Here is a 25,185-nt window from a genome sequence, read left to right on the forward strand (position 1 = left end):
TAACGTGTATATTGTATCAACGAGTTATGAAGAATTAACTCATTCCCTCTGAAGAGATTATATGTATATTATATATATATATATATATATATATATATATATATATATATATATATATATATATATATATATATATATATATATATATATATATTTTTTGAAATAAATCTTTCCGTGCTAAGCTATTGTGTGTGAATCTTAACTACTAGGTTAATTCATATTACAAATTTGCAATAATATACGTCCTTCGGCCACAACTTAACCAGCGTTAACTACAATCTCTGTCACAATTCAACAAATTCCAATTCATAATAAATCAAGTATATATTTGATTTTACACTTTCATCATCGATGTACCCGAAACTTTTCAGATAACATCATTCGTACTTTACTAAATTCACAAGAATTCCACGAACCGAACATCATACATCAACAAATAACGAAGTATTGATTCATAATTTCAATGTCATTAAAGAAATACTGCGTAAAAGTTATGTACTTTTTTAATGCCTTTAGGGATTATTCAATTCTAGTTTCAACCGTAAATCAAATGAGTTTAATTTAACATTAACTCATTAAATCTATGTTACATCTGAAGAAAATATACATATATATATTTTCATAAAGACTGTAATAAAATTCTTTTGTACAAAATATTAATTGTGAATTTTTTTTAACGGGTAGGTAATACCCGAGAGATATATAAATTCACAATTAATATGTTACATTCTTCGAATCTGATTCAGCAAATCATCCATTATACTCCCTACTTTCACAACAATATACATTCTTTTATTGAAATCAAAACAACCATACTCATTCAAAATTTAATTACATATTCTGATTTTGAAATCTCAAAATTCAACTTGAGATATGACCAAAATCATCACTCTTAGATCCTTACATCTTTCACAAGCTATATTTTGACTTCAAAACTGTGTTAGAATATCAAATGTATGTTAACGATTACAATCTGTGTTCAAACTCTTCAAAAATTTTTGAAGACACTTCGAATGATGAGCAATCGAGATGATGATCCAACCACATGTTACCCACAGTTATGTACCCGAAAAACTCTTGAAACCAAAGTAAAAGTTTAAACAACGTATCCGCGTCAAATCTTTTGGCATTTATTAGCAAAGACAACTTACGATTCCTTTTCAAAGTAGCCAGTTTTGTCACAACTCCAGCGAGTCAACTTCGACTTTTCAGGCAGACTAGTCTTATTATAACCTCGATAGGTACGTTGCCCTTTCGCCATCGTTACGAAGAACCTTTTACATTCCACCACATTATCAACAGATGTACCAACAACTTCATTACCCTTTGATTTAGCCTCTCCAAAAAGTCATTATAGTTATTCATTGAAACCCCATCATTTATTCATTCGCATCTTGTAACGAGAATTGCCATACGAATCATCGGGAATTAGCAATCAGTATTTTGAAATCTCGCAGCATGTCTACGCCAACAGTTATATGTATATATAACATCTATCTTCTGGACTTAATTTGAATGTGAAGTTTCTGAAAAACACTCCGAACTACGAATTGGTTCTCCGAAAATGGAAAAATGCTGATGAAGCAGCAAAAACTATAAACGACTTTAACAGTAAAAGTTTGATGATAATGAAGAAGTGTGCTGGCAAAGCGCAGAAAAAGAGAAGTCTTGGAATTGGAAATCGGATTGAGCAAAGTATGAAGGAGGCTGTGGACAAATCACAAAAACTGAACCTGACTTTAAAAGATCCAAATGATTCAGTACCTGCTGAAGTCACTAACGAATACCTTGCTCCTGACTCTAAACCCCTGCGGATAATATTCTTCATCATCCTCTAATATTAGAAATTCTAAGATATCATCGTATCTTTCATTATAAATATCCTCCATATTTCTGAAGATATTTTCTTAATTATTCTTATCTGAAATCATTTACCTCTTCGCGCTATCTGTATTACATCATAAAAGAAACTATTTTAGTTTCTAAATTCTGAAACATTCGAGTTTAAAATAAGAATTTTTTTTTTTGAAGTAGTGTTGAGAGCTGAAGCATGAGTTAGTATAATATAATGACACTTGATCAACATGATTATATTACAGTAAGTCATGCTGAGTTTCTAAATGGAACGTGATGATTCACAGATCATAATGTCATCATATGCCATGTTACACGACTCTTGAATTCTGCTTAACCTCTAAACATATCAAGAAAATATTTTTCTTGATGATTCGGCTTTTTTTGGGATATTCTGGTAATTTGACAAATCAAGATCGTGCCATTACAATTTCCTTCTTAGAACATTAACAATGTTCATTCCGGAATTCATATCTGCGAATTATGGACCATTATAAGTGGAACTTACTCGCAAGAAGAAGAAACGAAAGGACAAAGCTCCGAAACAGAAATTGGGATATAAATTGTAGCAAATAAAAGAAAGCATTAACTAGAGATGACAATGATTATGGAAGACAGAAGCAGGGACATCGAAATATAAGAGAAGATATAAAACCCAACAACCACCCAGAAATTATAAACCATATATATCAATACATATAGCAATATAAAGGCACGGGAGAACTAAAAACACTATAAAACCAAGTGTATAGTAGAAGTAAATAGATTCTTCCGGCGGTAGATGAAAAAGAAGAATGGCCGATATGAAAGTTAAAAGCATATCGAGAATCAGAACTGGATGGAGCATATTGATGAATACTTTAAAATATGAGTTGAGGGGGAAAGAATAGAAGGTGATGAAACATGACTAGGAACTTAGAAATTAACAGATTTAACTCACACAATGGCGGAATAAGTGAATCAAACCCTCTAGTGAATAGGTTAAGTTTTTTTGGATTAATTTAGTCAAACCACAACTAAATCAAGTGTGATTAGATCAACACCTAGAGCTATTATTCACCACCTGGGTGATTTAGACTGAGAGAGAATCGGAGGAGCTCACCAGATCTGAGTGTATGTAACAAATGAGAGGCTTAACCTAAAATGAAGAACATAAGACTTTATATACCCCTGCTGTTGACTCACCCGTACGATTCATACATCACACGTACGAGTTGGCTTCATCAGCCGTACGGGTGATCACTCACTCGTGTCTTCTCATTTAGATTGTAATTGTGACCTAGCTCAGCATCAACCGTATGTATGAGCCTATCAGCCGTACTAGTGAGGCTTCACTCGTACGTCTGACTAAGTCTAACATAGTCAAACATCCAAATCTCGTTCCTGTAGTTCTTGTAACCACATACAAACACGGATGGGATAATAACGAGCAATCATGGTAGCCTGTAAACTGTTGTACCTGCAATGGACATGGGTAGATGTCTAGGGACTTGCATAAAATGCATCAACAGAAGGTGTGAGTTGTAAGGAAATGAAGGAGGTGAATTTATAAGAAAATCTCCGACAGAACAATTAAAATGGACGATCGCATTTAAAGCGGATCCTAATTCCCTTGGTTATCGGAGAATCAAATCTTATTACGAAGATTTTCTTCAAATCCCTTGAAATCTGGAAATCAATCATATCTACATCAAATGATAAGATGAATCTACACTTACTCATTTCACTCTTCTATGTTAGCTTCATCCGTACTCTTCATATAAATGGATTGTTTATCCGAATTTATCGCTGATGATAAAACTCTAATTTTCAGCCCGTATGCATCATGAAAACATACTTATTATCATTTACGGTCTTTCCACTCAAATTTCGGGACGAAATTTCTTTAACGGGTAGGTACTGTGACAACCCGAAAATTTCCGACCAAATTTAAACTTTAATCTTTATATTATTCCGACACGATAAGCAAAGTTTGTAAGTTGAATCTCAAGAATTTTAAACGGTGTTCATACATTCATTTAACCTCGACCAAATTACGACGATTCACGAACTATTATTTAATTGGATGTGAATATGTATAGGTATATGTATATATCACAGTTTGAGAATGTTAACAAAATATTGAACGTATAATACTTTAAATGAACGTATTTGTTTCAATATGATTAGAGATGGAATTAGAAGATAATATCAAATGATTGATTTATCAGATACATTGAATTATGATTACGAGTTCCTATTGAGAGGTCCACTTTGATTTAGAAAACCTTTCCTTTTTAACGGTATCCGGAATTGTTGGTAAAAGTGATTTACAAAAGTGTCATTTACAAGAGTTAGTCAAAAGTTAGAAATCATTTCCGTTTAAATTTCAAAAATATACTTTACTTGATTAACTCGTGTCCCCCGATAAAGCAGCTCTTTAGTTTTCATATTAAAAACATTATTTGGTAAAATAACTACTATTATTTAAAAACGAGTTAAAACGAACTTTGAAATCTATTTGGTTTTGAAAAGCTAAATATTATATCATTAGTTAAAATATTTCAAAAATATTTATTAAGTACAAATTTACAATTTTAAATATATATATATATACATATATATATATATATATATATATATATATATATATATATATATATATATATATATATATATATATTTATTTATTTTAACTTAGTCATAAAATGTCCCAATTTAAAATAATATATTTTGATAAACAACGAGTCACTGATTTATAGAAGCAAATAACCACGACGCTCAAATTTTATAAGATACATTTTCATGAAGTAAATTTTTGATAAATAAGTCAAATTATTATTAAAGGTACCCGTCGCGTAACGTAAAAGGCTAGTTTTCTAAACGTACGAAAGTGCGCTCGAAAAACCGAAAATGGTACATGAGTCGAGTGACAACGTACGAGTCATTTGAACAAAAATTACATTTTTACTACGCACGTAAATATAATATAATATATAATTAATTGTATAGATTAAATATTAATTTATATATAATAATAATAATTTAAGAAAGTGTCGGTAATTCGTATTGGTTGAATATGAGATGTTAGTTGGTATCATACGAGCACATGATTTTTTTTTATATGGACTCCATGCGAATGCATGGAGTCAAGTTTCTAAAATTCTATATAAAGCACCCGATCCTTCATTGAAACACACACATATTAAGCATCCATTTACATTACTACGTATATATATTATTTACTTATATTATTTATGTTATTATTATTATTATTATTATTATTAATATTAAGATTAATATTATTATTATTATTAATCTTATTATTAGTAGTATTAGTACTAGTATTATTAGTATTTTTATACATAAAATATTACGACGAGGTCATGAACAAGTTATTTCGAAACGGGTTTTATGAGTAGGATAGGGCTAAGGAAATTATGGGTATTAGTTATGGAGGTGATGGGTAATGTTCATGGGTATGCTCGTGAGGTAAAACTAGTATTTATCATCTCCGTTGCGTCTACGTACCTTTCCTGCAATATTGAATCTCAATATTGATACGTGAGTACTCATAATTTAACTTTTACATATTAATAGTGTATCCCTGACTAGTGCTCGAGTATATAGAATTATGCATGTTTGTACTTTTGATATTGCCTTTAGTTAGGTTATGTTGAATCCTGAACTAGTTATATATGCGGTTGAGATAAGGTATAAGATATGCATGTCGTTGGAAAGCTAGCGGAAAATTAAGAACTTTTCATTTAGATATCGAATGGTTTCGATGAACGGATTTGAAGTTATAGTCAATTGAAATTTGGTATTATTATTAAAAATGATTATTATTATCGTCGTTATTATCGTCGTTATAGTTTTTATCTTATTATTATTATTATTATTATTATTATTATTATTATTATTATTATTATTATTATTATTATTATTATTATTATTATTATTAGTATTATTATCATTATCAATAAAAGTATTATCATTAAAAATTGTTATTTTTATTCTTATTACTATCGTTATTATCGTTAGAGTTATAATTAGTATTATTATTTTTATTATTATCATTAAAATAGTTATTAGTATTATCATTATCATAATATTTATTATTATTAGTATTATTATAATTAAAACTAATATTAGTAACACTTAATTATTTTGATTACTATTATTATCATTAAAATGAACGCGATATAAAAGACGATTTAAAAACTATTAACAAATTGATTAGGAAATAATGAGTATGAGTATCATGATGAAATTAAAATATTGTAAGATATTAATTTTAGATAAAATTATTGTTCTTATTATTTTTATCATTATTATTATTATTAAAAGTATCGTAAGTATTAAAACTGTCATTTTAACCAAACAAAAAATTATTATCATTTTAATAGAAATGTCATTGTTATTATAAAATATAATTATTATTATCATTTTAAGTAAAATGGTTATTTTAAAGTATCGTAAATATTAAAGTTATCATAAATAGAATTATCATTTAATCATAATATCATTTTTAGTAAATATAAATATTAATATTTTTTTATAGAATAATAATAAATACAAAATAATACAACTTTTACTTATTATTATTATCAATGATATTTTATCAAATAAAAATGTAATACAAATAATATAATTACCTTAATAAAACCTATCATAACATTTTTTATGATATTCAATGAACTTTATAAATTGTATTATCTAAATATATAAAAGTATATTTTTATATAAAGTTTTATTTTTTAATAAATGAATTATATTATTTACTCTAATAAATCTTTTAAAAATATGTAAAAATATAAAACGACGATATTTAAACTATATAATAATCATGTATAAATTTTGGAAATCATTTTGAGTCAAATTGACTTTTGTTGACTTTTGCATATTAGTCTCGAGTATTAGGATTGTGGTACACTATGAATTGACTTAATTTGTTAGACAAATATTGACCAATATATAAATATATATAATTAAAATAGGTTCGTGAATTCGAGGCCAACCTTGCACTTGTTCAATGACGTTATATGTATTTTTACTACAAAATACAGTATGGTGAGTTTCATTTGCCTTTTTACCCTTTATATTTTTGGGACTGAGAATACATGCGCTTTTATAAATGTTTGACAAAATAGACACAAGTAATTAAAACTACATTCTATGGTTGAATTATCGATATCGAATATGCCCCTTTTTATTAAAGTCTGGTAATCTAAGAATTAGGGAACAGACACTCTAATTGACGCGAATCCTAAAGATAGATCTATTGGGCCTAACAAACCCCATTCAAAGTACCGGATGCTTTAGTACTTTGAAATTTATATCATGTCCGAAGGAGGATCCCGGAATGATAGGGGATATTCTTATATGTATCTAGTTAATGTCGGTTACCAGGTGTTCACCATATGAATGATTATTTTTGTCTCTATGCATGGGATGTATATTTATGAGAACTGGAAATGAAATTCTTGTGGTCTATTAAAATGATAGAAATAAATGATTATGATAAACTAATGAACTCACCAACCTTTTAGTTGACACTTTAAAGCATGTTTATTCTCAGGTGTTAAAGAAATCTTTCGCTGTGCATTTGCTCATTTTAAAGATATTACTTGGAGTCTTTCATAGCATATTTAGAAGAACGTTGCATTCGAGTCATTGAGTTCATTAAAGATTATTATTAAATCAATTTATAGTTGGATAGTGGATATTATGAAATGGTATGCATGCCTGTCAATTTTCGATGTAAAGAAAGTTTGTCTTTTAAAAACGAATGCAATGTTTGTAAAATGTATCATATAGAGGTCAAATACCTCGCAATGTAATCAACTATTGTGAATCGTTTATAATGTATATGAACGGGTCCTTTCAATAGTAATGTTATTAATACTTTTATTATTACTATTAATATCAATATTAGTATAATTAATATTATTAATCCTAATATGAGATAAATTTATATAAAATTTGTAATGTATAAATTGTTATATTATAACTAGTATTATTATTATTATTATTAGTATTAGTAATATTAATATTTCTATGATTATTATTATTAATATTTATATTTATATTAATAATATTAATATTATACTTATTTTAAACGAAATTTTGCAAGTAAATATCAAAAGTTGTTACATGTTACTATCATCTTTGGATTAGTTTTGGATGTTGTCTCTAATATTGCTACAAGAATAATTTCAGTACAGATATAAGTCAAATTCGTTAAACATCAGGATCGAATATAGTGCCAATTGGTTAAACCTCACTATCCTCTTTTTATTCTTTTGTTTTTTTTCTTTGTCTGATGAAACCCGTAGATTCTTTCAAGTTCTGTATAACGCTCGATTATATCAAGTTGGTGATAGAATTCAATCGACCTTTCACTCTTGTTATCAATCACAACTATTTCAAACAGATTCTAACTGGTAATTTAAACAAAATTATTTATTTATTTATTTTATTTTCTCTTTAACTCTGTTCGTAATTTTTTTTTTCATAACTCGATTTCGAATCAAAAACCAAAATCTAGAAATGCAGAAAGGTTTTAAATCAAATGGTGATTCTGTCTGCAAATTTACAGGTATCAATTCGCAATATCAAGGACGAATTCTTGGAGTCAAAGTTTTTTTTAAAAAAAAGTCAAACATCGTTCTTTAATCAAATTCGTGTTAACTGTTTAATTTTAAGTTCAATTGACAATCCAATTAGTTTCTTAGAATGATTTACAAACCTTTTCATGAAGAAACCCTGAGCTAAAACGATCTCTAAAGTGAAAATCAATATTTTTTTTCTATATTTTTATGCGACGAACTGGGACTGCATATATATTCTTTTTATTTTTTTTTCTTCATTTAATCTCAAATATTCGCTAGTGAGTTAGATATTTAAATCGTGAAGTCGAGTTTGTAACTTTCATTAAGATTAAAAGAGGATTTGGGAATGGATTGGATTTGATTTGTGAAGATGAACAAGAAGAAAAGAGGTCGGGTTATACGTATTCTGGGGGAAACAAATGCAGGAAAAACAGATTGGATGGATGGTAGAGTGGGTTAATGTGTGAACGTGAGGTCTCGGGTTCGAGACCCGACTGAGGCATTTCTTTTTGTTCCGAATTTTTGAGGTAGTTTTCAATTTTTAAATTTATTATTATTATTATTATTATTATTATTATTATTATTATTATTATTATTATTATTATTATTATTATTATTATTATTATTTTTATTATTTGTATTGTTATTAGGATTATTATTCTTATTGTTATTATTACACTTATCATTATGGATATTATTATTATTATCATTAAGTATTAGAATTATTATTATTATTAAGTATTATGAAAAATTAATCATTAATATTATGATTACTAATATAAGTGTGATGATACAAGTTTTCATTTATTAGGATTATAAATACAAGTACGAATATTATTATTATGACTAATAATCGCATTATTATTATTATGATTAGGATTATTATTGTGAAAATAATACGAGTTATCATCATTTTCATTAATGTTAGTATTAATATCACTTTTGTAATTATTATTATTATTATTATTATTATTATTATTATTATTATTATTATTATTATTATTATTATTATTATTATTATTATTATTAAACAAAAGTATCATTTTTAACAATATCATTATTATTGTTAATTCTATCATTTTTATAAAGTTACTATTATCAGTAAATCATTATTAACAAAACTATCACTTTTGTTACAGATAAATATTTTGTACTTAAAATATACTTAATACATATATTATAATTATATTAATAGTTTATATACCATATATCAAACATATTAATATTTTTTTATATAAATACTTACATATAACAAACTATCGGTTTTTAATATAATACTAAACATATATATATATATATATATATATATATATATATGACTGAATGAATAGAGATTATGTATGATAAATGTAAATATACAACATGGATATATATAATATATAACTCGAGATATAATATATATATATAAAGTATATGTAATAAATAAAATTTAGTATAAAAATTTATATAACTACAAACACATAAAGATTATATAATTAATAAATAAAATTTGGAGATTTCTATTATATGTTTTTAATAGAAATACAATTAATATAGGTTCATGAATCTGAGGCCAACCCTGCATTGTTCAGTTTTGTAATATGTATTTTTACTACAAAATACAATAGGTGAGTTTCATTTGCTCACTTTTTAAATGCTTTTGCAATATATATTTTTGGGCTGAGAATACATGCGCAATTTTTTATAAATGTTTTACGAAATAGACACAAGTAATCGAAACTACATTATATGGTTGAATGATCGAAGCCGAATATGCCCCTTTTTCTTGGTAACCTAAGAATTAGTAAACCGATCTACTAGTTGACGCGAATCCTAAAGATAGATCTATTGGGCCTAACGAACCCCACCCAAAGTACCGGATGCTTTAGTACTTCGATGTTGTTTTTATCATGTCCGAAGGATTTCCCGGAATGATAGGGGATATTCTTATATGCATCTTGTTAATGTCGGTTACCAGGTGTTCACCATATGAATGATATTTTTGTCTCTATGCATGGGACGTTTATTTATGAGAACTGGAAATGAAATTCTTGTGGTCTATTAAAATGATGGAAATGATTATTTATGTTAAACTAATGAATTCACCAACCTTTTGCTCACCAACCTTTTGGTTGACACTTTAAAGCATTTTATTCTCAGGTATTAAAGAAATCTTCCGCTGTGCATTTGCTCATTTTAGAGATATTACTTGGAGTCATTCATGACATATTTCAAAAGACGTTGCATTCGAGTCATTGAGTTCAGCAAGATTATTATTAAGTCGATTATAGTTTGGATATATTATGAGATCGCATGCATGCCTGTCAACTTTCGATGTAAAGAAAGTTTGTCTTTTAAAAATGAATGCAATGTTTGTAAAATGTATCATATAGAGGTTAAGTACCTCGCGATGTAACCAACTATTATGAATCGTTTGTAATCGATATGGACTTCATCCAAATATATTAGGACGGGTCGCTTCATCATAAACACAAGTTTTGATCTTTTAACAAAAATAAAGTGATCATAAGCTAGAAAGCTTAGATCCAACAATGTAATGAAGATCCAAAGCTAGAAAGCTTGAATCTTTCATGTTCTTGAAGATTCTTAATCAAAGTTTGAATCTACAAGATATAACAAGATCAAAAATATAACGACCCGACTTTTTCGACTTGCTTTTGTGCCTTGTATTTTAGCGAAACTGCGTATCTGTGCGTACTGTGTTACTTTATTACAGTACTCCGAAACCTTGGCACACATGTTTTATATTCATATATACTTAAAAACGTGCCCTGGGGTATGTAGAATGCTTAACTTGTCCATTGGATGCTTTATAACCGTTAGTGTTACTTGCCGTTACGAATAAACCGCGGACTGCGCGCACGTTTGACTTTTTTCCGAACCGGATCTTTTAGACTGCGAAATATTAATTATTATTTTATAATAATAATTACCTGGGCCGTTGGATGCTTAATTTTATTTATTTAATTGCTAAAGCCCAATAGTTAGTCTTGTTGGACTTTCTACCTTGTTGGGCTCAAGCCCACCCTACTCTAGCTAGTGACCCAATTAATTAGCCCAAGTATTATTACTAGTGACCCATAATAATAAATAAATAAATAATTAATTAATTATGAGTCATACTAGCATAATGGATAAGGTTTATCTAATTGTCACATGGGATTTTAGCAAAAGGACACACTTTAGACAACCATGATCCATAAAGCAACATGGTGTCTCCCCCTCCCCTCCTCAAAATTTCGGCCAAATGGCCTGGCCATGTCATCAATCCAAGTGAAATTATGCCTATAAATACTAGCCTTTAGTCCCTCATTTCCACACTTGATCATTTTGGTTTTTCACACACTTGTTCTTTCTTTCTTTCTTTCCTTTCTAGCATTACTTGTAAGTCTTCTTTTCCTTCTTCTTTTTCTTTTCAAATTCATGATCATCATCATCATTTTATGGAGATCAAAGTTCCATTTAGCTTTGATCTTACTTATATCTTGTTGATTCAAGCATGAATCTTTCAAGAACATGGAAGATTCAAGCTTTTTAGCTTGAATCTTCATATCTTCTGTAGATCTACTTCTTTTATACTTTAATCTTTCTATTTTATGATAAATATTCAAACTTTTGTTTGTAATCTTCATGCATCTTCAAGATCCAAGCTTTATGCTTCAAGATCTTCAAGAACAATCAAGATGCAAGCTTTCTAGCTTGAATCTTCATATCTTTTTGTTAGATCTAAGTTCTTTTTGCTTTGATCATGTTGTTTTGTGAAAAAATTCAAACTTGTGTTTGTTATCTTCATATATCTTAAAGATCCAAGCTTTATGCTTCAAGATCTTCAAGAACACTTAAAGGTTCAAGCTTTCTAGCTTTGCAACCTTGTAACTTGTGTGAAATGGATCCAATCTCTCTAGCTTAGGGTTCCATCACCTCATTTGACTTAGATTGTGCTATTACTTGTTGAATTAATGTAAAGTTTGTAACTTTAGTTGTTATTGTGAATTGAAATTGTGTTAAGACTAAGGATATGATGTTACCTTGGTTCATCATCCATCTAAGACTCATGAATGAGTTGTGTTCTTACTTGGTCTTAACATATTATGTATTTATGGTGAATCTTGGTCAAAAGTGATACTAAACCATCAACGAGTTGTACACTTGAAGCTACAAGCATCAAGGATGAGAACCGTGATGAGCATCAAGCACCAAGAACCCCACCGGAGCAATTTTCCACTGATTTTCGTATTAGATCACACCACCTGGGCTACTGTAAAATTGATTTTCAGTTATTTCTGTTCGAGTAGATGATTTTCCGTTTAGGCCTCGTCTTAATCCGAGTTACGGTTTAGGATTTATGGCCCTCCGATAGTCACTACACCCTATTAACGTTGTGCTGAAATTTCTGACCTACTCGCACTTAAACCGTCGCCACGGTCAAACGAAGACGATTTAGGTTCTGAAAAGTGGTCAGCTGTTAGGGGACTCATATACGGAGCCATAGCCACTGACCATGCATCTTTTCGATTTACGTAGAGGTCGTAGAATCTGACCAAAGTCAACCTATTGTTTCGATCTCTATTCTCGTCAAACTTACTTAGCTTTTATGATGATGAATGATGATGATGATGACACTTAAACTTATTTTATGCACTATTAGAATTTATAAAGACAACCTACTGACCTAGTAACATTTGATTTAGGTTGACGACCTTTCGGACCGACTTACTACTTGCGTACTTTCATTACCGACTTTACCGCTTTTATCACTGTGAGTTATAGCATCCCTTTTTACTTTAATTATTTTGGGACTGAGAATACATGCGCTTTTTACGTTTTACATACTAGGCACGAGTACTTAAACTTTATATGTGTGTGGGTTATACAACGGCATAAACATTCCCCTTAGCACGGTAACGTTTAGTCATTGGTTTTTGAACCGGTGAATGCGAATCTTAGATATGGATCCATAGGGTTTGACATCCCCACTCGGGCTAGTCGCGCTAGCATTTAACGGTTGTTTAATACTTCGTGAACATACGCACTCGCCAAGTGTACTTTCAGGGGGTTATAAACGTTAAGTCTAGTTACCGGGTGCCCACGGTTATGCATATACTTTTCATACTATTTCGATACGCTGTTGCAGCACTGAAATCTCGTGGCCTATCTTACGTTACTATTACAACTTAAACTATAGCTCACCAACATTCGTGTTGACTTTTTAAGCGTGTATTTCTCAGGTGCCTAGAGGTTTATTGCTTCCGCTGTTACACTTGATGTCATGCTGTTATTGAATTGCTGTTAAGGACCTGCTGTATTAGTTATCCGCTACATTACTAGAGATGTCTCAAATTATGAAACTTATGTTTTGCATTCGTAAACTTATGTTATTTTGGAACAATGGTTTGTAATAAGTCTTATGACATGTTATCTTTGTAAAACGTTATCTTTTAATGAATGCAAATCGGTTTTCAAACAGCATATAGTGTTTGACCTTGTGATGATCCTGTTGTTGATGATCCGTACATGATGGTTTTGTACGGGGCGTCACAGTGTGAGAACCCCAACTTGGTTACAGGTATATTCACTATCAACAATCTTTTAGCTTCTGTCCTATTTGATACTGGTGCCGATAGAAGCTATGTATGTAGACACTTTTGTGATAAGATAAATTGGTCATTGGTTCCTTTAAAAGAAAGTATGCTTGTCAAGGTAGCCAACGGTAAACTTGAAAAGGTTGACTAAATTGGCCGAGGAGCTATTATTAACATAGCTGGTGTGAATTTCGAAATTGACTTGATACCCATCAAATTGGGAAGCTTTGACGTGATTGTCGGCATGGACTGGTTGACTAATGTAAGGGCCGATGTTATCTGTGGAGATAAAGCTCTTCGTATACCACAAGGAGATGGTGAGCCACTGGTAATATACGGAGAGAGATGTAGTTCGAAACTGAACCTCATTAGTTGTATGAAAGCACAGAAGATCATGAAGAAAGGACGACTTGCCGTTTTAGCACACGTGAAGGCTTTAGAATCAGAGGAGAAGAGTGTGAATGACGTGCGAATCGTGAATGAATTCCCCGACGTCTTTCCGAAAGAGTTGCCTGGATTATCTCCACCCAGAGCAGTGGAGTTCCAAATTGATCTAGTGCCGGGAGCTGCACCCGTAGCTCATGCGCCGTATCGTCTGGCACCTTCAGAACTGCAAGAGTTGCAGAGTCAACTGCAGCAATTGCTCGACCGAGGGTTTATCCAACCGAGCTCGTCGCCTTGGGGCGCACCTGTTTTATTCGTGAAGAAGAAGGATGGATCCTTCCGCATGTGTATCGATTATCGTGAGCTGAACAAGATGACGATCAAGAATCGATATCCTCTTCCCCGAATTGACGATCTTTTTGATCAGCTGCAAGGATCAAGCATTTATTCTAAGATCGATTTGCGATCAGGCTATCACCAATTGAGGGTGAAGGAGAGTGATGTGATGAAGACTGCGTTTAGAACCCGCTATGGTCATTATGAGTTTCTCGTGATGCCATTCGGTTTAACCAATGCACCCGCTGTATTCATGGACCTCATGAATCTTGTCTGCAAGCCATACCTGGATAAATTCGTTATCGTCTTCATAGATGATATCCTCATCTACTCCAAGAGCGAAGAAGAACATGAGCAACATCTTCGGTTAGTGCTCGAACTCTTAAGACAAGAGCAGCTTTATGTCAAATTCTCCAAGTATGAATTTTGGCTGAAGGAAGTCCAATTTCTGGGTCATATTGTGAGTGATCAAGGTATCAAAGTTGATCCCGCCAAGATCAAGGCTATCAGCATGTGGGAAACCCCCACTACTCTGACTCACATTCGCCAATTTCTAGGTCTTGCCGGTTATTACCGAAGGTTCATTGAAGGTTTCTCTTTGATTTCGCGTCCTTTGACTGCGTTAACTCATAAAGGGAAGAAGTTTGTTTGGGAAAAAGAACAAGAAGCAGCATTTCAAACCCTGAAGCAGAAGTTAACCACCGCACCTATCTTATCTCTTCCCGAAGGCAGTGATGACTTTGTTGTGTACTGCGATGCTTCGAAGAATGGTTTTGGTTGTGTATTGATGTAAAGAACGAAGGTCATTACCTATGCATCTCGTCAACTGAAAGTCCACGAGTGAAACTACACTACTCATGATCTCGAACTTGGAGCCGTCGTCTTCGCATTGAAGCTGTGGAGACACTATCTTTATGGAACAAAGATTACTATCTTTACCGATCACAAGAGTCTCCAACACATCTTTGATCAGAAGCAACTAAACATGAGACAGCGTCGATGGATTGAGACGCTAAATGACTACGATTGTGAACTTCGCTACCATTCGGGCAAGGCCAATGTTGTAGCTGACGCCTTAAGTCGAAAGAAGAGGACGGTACCTCTTCGCGTTTGGGCTATGAACATCACCATCCATTCAAACCTCCACAGTCATATTTGAGTAGCCCAAGAAGAGGCTCTCAAGGAGGAGAACATATCTCGCGAATACCTGAATATTCTCGTCTCTAAATTCGAGGTTAAGGAGTCTGGACTCCGATGTTATGCCCGAACTTTTCCATGTTTATATATATTAATTGAGATTGATATTTACATGATTAAATGTTTCCAACATGTTAAGCAATCAAACTTGTTAAGACTTGATTAATTGAAATAGGTTTCATATAGACAATTGACCACCCAAGTTGACCGGTGATTCACGAACGTTAAAACTTGTAAAAACTATATGATGACATATATATGGATATATATATATATAGTTAACATGATATTATGATAAGTAAACATATCATTAAGTATATTAACAATGAACTACATATGTAAAAACAAGACTACTAACTTAATGATTTTTAAACGAGACATATATGTAACGATTATCGTTGTAAAGACATTTAATGTATATATATCATATTAAGAGATATTCATACATGATAATATCATGATAATATAATAATTTAAAATCTCATTTGATATTATAAACATTGGGTTAACAACATTTAACAAGATCGTTAACCTAAAGGTTTCAAAACAACACTTACATGTAACGACTAACAATGACTTAACGACTCAGTTAAAATGTATATACATGTAGTGTTTTAATATGTATTTATACACTTTTAAAAGACTTCCATACACTTATCAAAATACTTCTACTTAACAAAAATGCTTACAATTACATCCTCGTTCAGTTTCATCAACTATTCTACTCGTATGCACCCGTATTCGTACTCGTACAATACACAGCTTTTAGATGTATGTACTATTGGTATATACACTCCAATGATCAGCTCTTAGCAGCCCATGTGAGTCACCTAACACATGTGGGAACCATCATTTGGCAACTAGCATGAAATATCTCATAAAATTACAAAAATATGAGTAATCATTCATGACTTATTTACATGAAAACAAAATTACATATCCTTTATATCTAATCCATACACCAACGACCAAAAACACCTACAAACACTTTCATTCTTCAATTTTATTCATATAATTGATCTCTCTCAAGTTCTATCTTCAAGTTCTAAGTGTTCTTCATAAATTCTACAAGTTCTAGTTACATAAAATCAAGAATACTTTCAAGTTTGCTAGCTCACTTCCAATCTTGTAAGGTGATCATCCAACCTAAAGAAATCTTTGTTTCTTACAGTAGGTTATCATTCTAATACAAGGTAATAATCATATTCAAACTTTGGTTCAATTTCTATAACTATAACAATCTTATTTCAAGTGATGATCTTACTTGAACTTGTTTTCGTGTCATGATTCTGCTTCAAGAACGCCGAGCCATCCAAGGATCCGTTGAAGCTAGATCCATTTTTATCTTTTCTAGTAGGTTTATCCAAGGAACTTGAGGTAGTAATGATGTTCATAACATCATTCTATTCATACATATAAAGCTATCTTATTCGAAGGTTTAAACTTGTAATCACTAGAACATAGTTTAGTTAATTCTAAACTTGTTCGCAAATAAAAGTTAATCCTTCTAACTTGACTTTTAAAATCAACTAAAGACATGTTCTATATCTATATGATATGCTAACTTAATAATTTAAAACATGGAAACACGAAAAACACCGTAAAACCGGATTTATGCCGTCGTAGTAACACCGCGGGCTGTTTTGGGTTAGTTAATTAAAAACTATGATAAACTTTGATTTAAAAGTTGTTATTCTGGGAAAATGATTTTTATTATGAACATGAAACTATATCCAAAAATTATGGTTAAACTCAAAGTGGAAGTATGTTTTCTAAAATGGTCATCTAGACGTCGTTCTTTCGACTGAAATGACTACCTTTACAAAAACGACTTGAAACTTATTTTTCCGACTATAAACCTTTACTTTTTCTGTTTAGATTCATAAAATAGAGTTCAATATGAAACCATGGCAATTTGATTCACTCAAAACGGATTTAAAATGAAGAAGTTATGGGTAAAACAAGATTGGATAATTTTTCTCATTTTAGCTACGTGAAAATTGGTAACAAATCTATTCCAACCATAACTTAATCAACTTGTATTGTATATTATGTAATCTTGAGATACCATAGACACGTATACAATGTTTCGACCTATCATGTCGACACATCTATATATATTTCGGAACAACCATAGACACTCTATATGTGAATGTTGGAGTTAGCTATACAGGGTTGAGGTTGATTCCAAAATATATATAGTTTGAGTTGTGATCAATACTGAGATACGTATACACTGGGTCGTGGATTGATTCAAGATAATATTTATCGATTTATTTCTGTACATCTAACTGTGGACAACTAGTTGTAGGTTACTAACGAGGACAGCTGACTTAATAAACTTAAAACATCAAAATATATTAAAAGTGTTGTAAATATATTTTGAACATACTTTGATATATATGTATATATTGTTATAGGTTCGTGAATCAACTAGTGGCCAAGTCTTACTTTCCGACGAAGTAAAAATCTGTGAAAGTGAGTTATAGTCCCACTTTTAAAATCAAATATTTTTGGGATGAGAATACATGCAGGTTTTATAAATGATTTAAAAAATAGACACAAGTATGTGAAACTACATTCTATGGTTGAATTATCGAAATCGAATATGCCCCTTTTTATTAAGTCTGGTAATCTAAGAATTAGGGAACAGACACCTTAATTGACGCGAATCCTAAAGATAGATCTATTGGGCCTAACAAACCCCATCCAAAGTACCGGATGCTTTAGTACTTCGAAATTTATATCATATCCGAAGGGTGTCCCAGAATGATGGGGATATTCTTATATATGCATCTTGTTAATGTCGGTTACCAGGTGTTCACCATATGAATGATTTTTATCTCTATGTATGGGATGTGTATTGAAATATGAAATCTTGTGGTCTATTGTTATGATTTGATATATATAGGTTAAACCTATAACTCACCAACATTTTTGTTGACGTTTAAAGCATGTTTATTCTGAGGTGAATACTAAGAGCTTCTGCTGTTGCATACTAAAATAAGGACAAGATTTGGAGTCGATGTTTGTATGATATTGTGTAAAAACTGCATTCAAGAAACTGATTTCGATGTAACATATTTGTATTGTAAACCATTATGTAATGGTCGTGTGTAAACAGGATATTTTAGATTATCATTATTTGATAATCTACGTAAAGTTTTTTTAAACCTTTATTTATGAAATAAAGGTTATGGTTTGTTTTAAAAATGAATGCAGTCTTTGAAAAACGTCTCATATAGAGGTCAAAACCTCGCAACGAAATCAATTAATATGGAACGTTTTTAATCAATAAGAACGGGACATTTCAGTTGGTATCCGAGCGTTGGTCTTAGAGAACCAGAATTTTGCATTAGTGTGTCTTATCGAGTTTGTTAGGATGCATTAGTGAGTCTGGACTTCGACCGTGTTTACTTGAAAAATGATTGCTTAACAAATTTTGTTGGAAACTATATATTTTTAACATGTGAATATTATGTGATATATTAATCTCTTAACGCGTTTGATATTATGTGATAGATGTCTACCTCTAGAACAAGTCCCATTGACTTACCTAATAATAATGAAGAGTCAAATGTAAATTGGAATGATTCATGGACTGATTCACAAGTTCCCGAAGAGGAACCGGAAGAAGAGTCGGAACCGGAAGAAGAATCGGAACCGGAAGAAGAATCGGAACCGGATGAAGAAATAGAACCGGTGGGGGAAATAATAAAACGGTTAAGTAAAAGAAAATCCTCAACCAACCGACCAAGGTTAATTATGGTCAATGGTGTTTCCGCCAAGGAAGCAAAATATTGGGAGGATTACCAATTCTCCGATGAATCGGATTCCGACGAGAATTCCGATGATGTTATAGAAATTACCCCAACTGAATTTAAAAAGGCAAAAGACAATAATAAGGGAAAGGGCATAAAAATAGAGAAATCTAATTCCAACCCCGATGAACTTTATATGTATCGTCAACCCCCGAAGTCCTTAAGTTGTAACAATGACCCGGGAACCACTAAACCACCAGGTTTTTCTAAACCAATGTGGAAAACGATGGCTCGTATTAGGGGAACATCATATATCCCTAGAAACTTGGCAAAACGAACCAAAACTGAAGAAGAAGAAACGAGCGAGTCGGAATAAGATAGTTGTATTCGTGTGGTGTAATATATGTAATATAGTGTGCTTATGCTTTATGATATATGTAAAAATTGCTTGTATTAATAAGTATTTTTTTTTTTATGAATCTAACTCTTGTCTATTTTACAGTATAAAAACACAAAATGGATAGACAACCCAATATTTTAAGAGACCTACCCGGAGACATGATTGATGAAATCTTGTCTAGAGTCGGTCAGAATTCTTCGGCACAACTATTTACTGCGAAATCAGTTTGTAAGACATTCGAAGAACTTTCCAAGAATGTCTTGGTTTATAAGAGACTTTCATTTGAAAGATGGGGGATATCACATTGGGAAACCCATAAGTTACGATGTGTTTACTTTGACGCATATATTGCGGGGAACCCAAATGCTATTTTACGCAACGGGTTAAGAAATTATTTTGATTCAATGTATCCGAATATAGGACTTCATGATTTAGAAAAAGCGGCTAACATGCAACATAAAGAAGCATGCTATGCTTACGGGTTAGTAATGTTCGCTTCTCACCAAAGTGAGAAAAAGAACATCAGGCTACAACTATTAAACAAAACGTTCCCACAAGTGACGGAGTCGGTAATTGGGGTAAGAAATGAGGTTTTTAGGTTATTACGAGACTGTTGGTCATTACGCAACCCTCATCCCTTTGACGACATTACAACACGCTGTCTTATCAACGGCCATAACGGTTATGTTCCACAAGACCAAGGATGGGAAGTAGTCCTAGTAAAACCAGAATGCATGACTTGTTTCTGGACGTATGAATTACGTGTCTTTATTGCCTTTGCTGAACGACTTGTGTACTAGCTAGAATTATCTTCACAACCATCTTGTCTCAAATTTATTGTGTGCTATATTTCATGCTATATGTAAAATAAGCGGTATTGTAAGTTTGTAAAATATTGTGTAAAAGTTTGAACGCGAAATATTATTATAATCAGTTTTTCATATAGAATTGTAGTAGTTGAATTGTATATTAGCTACTAAGTATGAACTTAACGGGTAGGTACTACCCGAATTTAAACTTATAAAATGCTAATATGAAGAAAAAGCTTTTATAAATGAGTTCATATTATGCTACGAAATACTATTAACTACTCTTAATATTCTGTATGATTAATTTGTTCCATTTGACTATTTTGAAGGAAATGGCACCGACTACTCGACACACCGTGAATATGAATGTGTAGTGACCCGAACTTTTCCATGTTTATATATATTAATTGAGATTGATATTTACATGATTAAATGTTTCCAACATGTTAAGCAATCAAACTTGTTAAGACTTGATTAATTGAAATATGTTTCATATAGACAATTGACCACCCAAGTTGACCGGTGATTCACGAACGTTAAAACTTGTAAAAACTATATGATGACATATATATGGATATATATATATATAGTTAACATGATACTATGATAAGTAAACATATCATTAAGTATATTAACAATGAACTACATATGTAAAAACAAGACTACTAACTTAATGATTTTTAAACGAGACATATATGTAACGATTATCGTTGTAAAGACATTTAATGTATATATATCATATTAAGAGATATTCATACATGATAATATCATGATAATATAATAATTTAAAATCTCATTTGATATTATAAACATTGGGTTAACAACATTTAACAAGATCGTTAACCTAAAGGTTTCAAAACAATACTTACATGTAACGACTAACGATGACTTAACGACTCAGTTAAAATGTATATACATGTAGTTTTTTAATATGTATTTATACACTTTTGAAAGATTTCAATACACTTATGAAAATACTTCTACTTAACAAAAATGCTTACAATTACATCCTCGTTCAGTTTCATCAACAATTCTACTCGTATGCACCCGTATTCATACTCGTACAATACACAGCTTTTAGATGTATGTACTATTGGTATATACACTCCAATGATCAGCTCTTAGAAGCCCATGTGAGTCACCTAACACATGTGGGAACCATCATTTGGCAACTAGCATGAAATATCTCATAAAATTACAAAAATATGAGTAATCATTCATGACTTATTTACATGAAAACAAAATTACATATCCTTTATATCTAATCCATACACCAACGACCAAAAACACATACAAACACTTTCATTCTTCAATTTTCTTCATCTAATTGATCTCTCTCAAGTTCTATCTTCAAGTTCTAAGTGTTCTTCATATATTCTACAAGTTCTAGTTACATAAAATCAAGAATACTTTCAAGTTTGCTAGCTCACTTCCAATCTTGTAAGGTGATCATCCAACCTCAAGAAATCTTTGTTTCTTACAGTAGGTTATCATTCTAATACAAGGTAATAATCATATTCAAACTTTGGTTCAATTTCTATAACTATAGCAATCTTATTTCAAGTGATGATCTTACTTGAACTTGTTTTCGTGTCATGATTCTGCTTCAAGAACTTCGAGCCATCCAAGGATCCGTTGAAGCTAGATCCATTTTTCTCTTTTCCAGTAGGTTTATCCAAGGAACTTAAGGTAGTAATGATGTTCATAACATCATTCGATTCATACATATAAAGCTATCTTATTCGAAGGTTTAAACTTGTAATCACTAGAACATAGTTTAGTTAATTCTAAACTTGTTCGCAAACAAAAGTTAATCCTTCTAACTTGACTTTTAAAATCAACTAAACACATGTTTTATATCTATATGATATGCTAACTTAATGATTTAAAACCTGGAAACACGAAAACACCGTAAAACCGGATTTACGCCGTCGTAGTAACACCGCGGGCTGTTTTGGGTTAGTTAATTAAAAACTATGATAAACTTTGATTTAAAAGTTGTTATTCTGAGAAAATTATTTTTATTATGAACATGAAACTATATCCAAAAATTATGGTTAAACTCAAAGTGGAAGTATGTTTTCTAAAATGGTCATCTAGACGTCGTTCTTTCGACTGAAATGACTACCTTTACAAAAACGACTTGTAACTTATTTTTCTGACTATAAACCTATACTTTTTCTGTTTAGATTCATAAAATAGAGTTCAATATGAAACCATAGCAATTTGATTCACTCAAAACGGATTTAAAATGAAGAAGTTATGGGTAAAACAAGATTGGATAATTTTTCTCATTTTAGCTACGTGAAAATTGGTAACAAATCTATTCCAACCATAACTTAATCAACTTGTATTGTATATTATGTAATCTTGAGATACCATAGACACGTATACAATGTTTCGACCTATCATGTCGACACATCTATATATATTTCGGAACAACCATAGACACTCTATATGTGAATGTTGGAGTTAGCTATACAGGGTTGAGGTTGATTCAAAAATATATATAGTTTGAGTTGTGATTAATACTGAGATACGTATACACTGGGTCGTGGATTGATTCAAGATAATATTTATCGATTTATTTCTGTACATCTAACTGTGGACAACTAGTTGTAGGTTACCAACGAGGACAGCTGACTTAATAAACTTAAAACATCAAAATATATTAAAAGTGTTGTAAATATATTTTGAACATACTTTGATATATATGTATATATTGTTATAGGTTCGTGAATCAACCAGTGGCCAAGTCTTACTTCTCGACGAAGTAAAAATCCGTGAAAGTGAGTTATAGTCCCACTTTTAAAATCTAATATTTTTTGGGATGAAAATACATGCAGGTTTTATAAATGATTTACAAAATAGACACAAGTACGTGAAACTACATTCGATGGTTGAATTATCGAAATCGAATATGCCCCTTTTTATTAAGTCTGGTAATCTAAGAATTAGGGAACAGACACCCTAATTGACGCGAATCCTAAAGATAGATCTATTGGGCCTAACAAACCCCATCCAAAGTACCAGATGCTTTAGTACTTCGAAATTTATATCATATCCGAAGGGTGTCCCGGAATGATGGGGATATTCTTATATATTCATCTTGTTAATGTCGGTTACCAGGTGTTCACCATATGAATGATTTTTATCTCTATGTATGGGATGTGTATTGAAATATGAAATCTTGTGGTCTATTATTATGATTTGATATATATAGGTTAAACCTATAACTCACCAACATTTTTGTTGACGTTTTAAGCATGTTTATTCTCAGGTGATTATTAAGAGCTTCCGCTGTCGCATACTAAAATAAGGACGAGATTTGGAGTCCATGCTTGTATGATATTGTGTAAAAACTGCATTCAAGAAACTTATTTTGTTGTAACATATTTGTATTGTAAACCATTATGTAATGGTCGTGTGTAAACAGGATATTTTAGATTATCATTATTTGATAATCTACGTAAAGCTTTTTAAACCTTTATTGATAAAATAAAGGTTATGGTTTGTTTTAAAATGAATGCAGTCTTTGAAAAATGTCTCATATAGAGGTCAAAACCTCGCAATGAAATCAATTAATATGGAACGTTTTTAATCAATAAGAACGGGACATTTCAGTTGGTATCAGAGCCAGGTTCTTAGAGAACCAGAATTTTGCATTAGTGTGTCTTATCGAGTTTGTTAGGATGCATTAGTGAGTCTGGACTTCGACCGTGTTTACTTGAAAAATGATTGCTTAACAAATTTTGTTGGAAACTATATATTTTTAACATGTGAATATTATGTGATATATTAATCTCTTAACGCGTTTGATATTATGTGATAGATGTCTACCTCTAGAACAAGTCCCATTGACTCACCTAATAATAATGAAGAGTCAAATGTAAATTGGAATGATTCGTGGACTGATTCACAAGTTCCCGAAGAGGAACCGGAAGAAGAGTCGGAACCGGAAGAAGAATCGGAACCGGAAGAAGAATCGGAACCGGATGAAGAAATAGAACCGGTGGGGGAAATAATAAAACGGTTAAGTAAAAGAAAATCCTCAACCAACCGACCAAGGTTAATTATGGTCAATGGTGTTTCCGCCAAGGAAGCAAAATATTGGGAGGATTACCAATTCTCCGATGAATCGGATTCCGACGAGAATTCCAATGATGTTATAGAAATTACCCCAACTGAATTTAAAAAGGCAAAAGAAAATAATAAGGGAAAGGGCATAAAAATAGAGAAATCTAATTCCAACCCCGATGAACTTTATAT

This window comes from Rutidosis leptorrhynchoides, chromosome 6 (genome assembly GCF_046630445.1).
Source record: "Rutidosis leptorrhynchoides isolate AG116_Rl617_1_P2 chromosome 6, CSIRO_AGI_Rlap_v1, whole genome shotgun sequence".
NCBI classification, from domain to species: domain Eukaryota; kingdom Viridiplantae; phylum Streptophyta; class Magnoliopsida; order Asterales; family Asteraceae; genus Rutidosis; species Rutidosis leptorrhynchoides.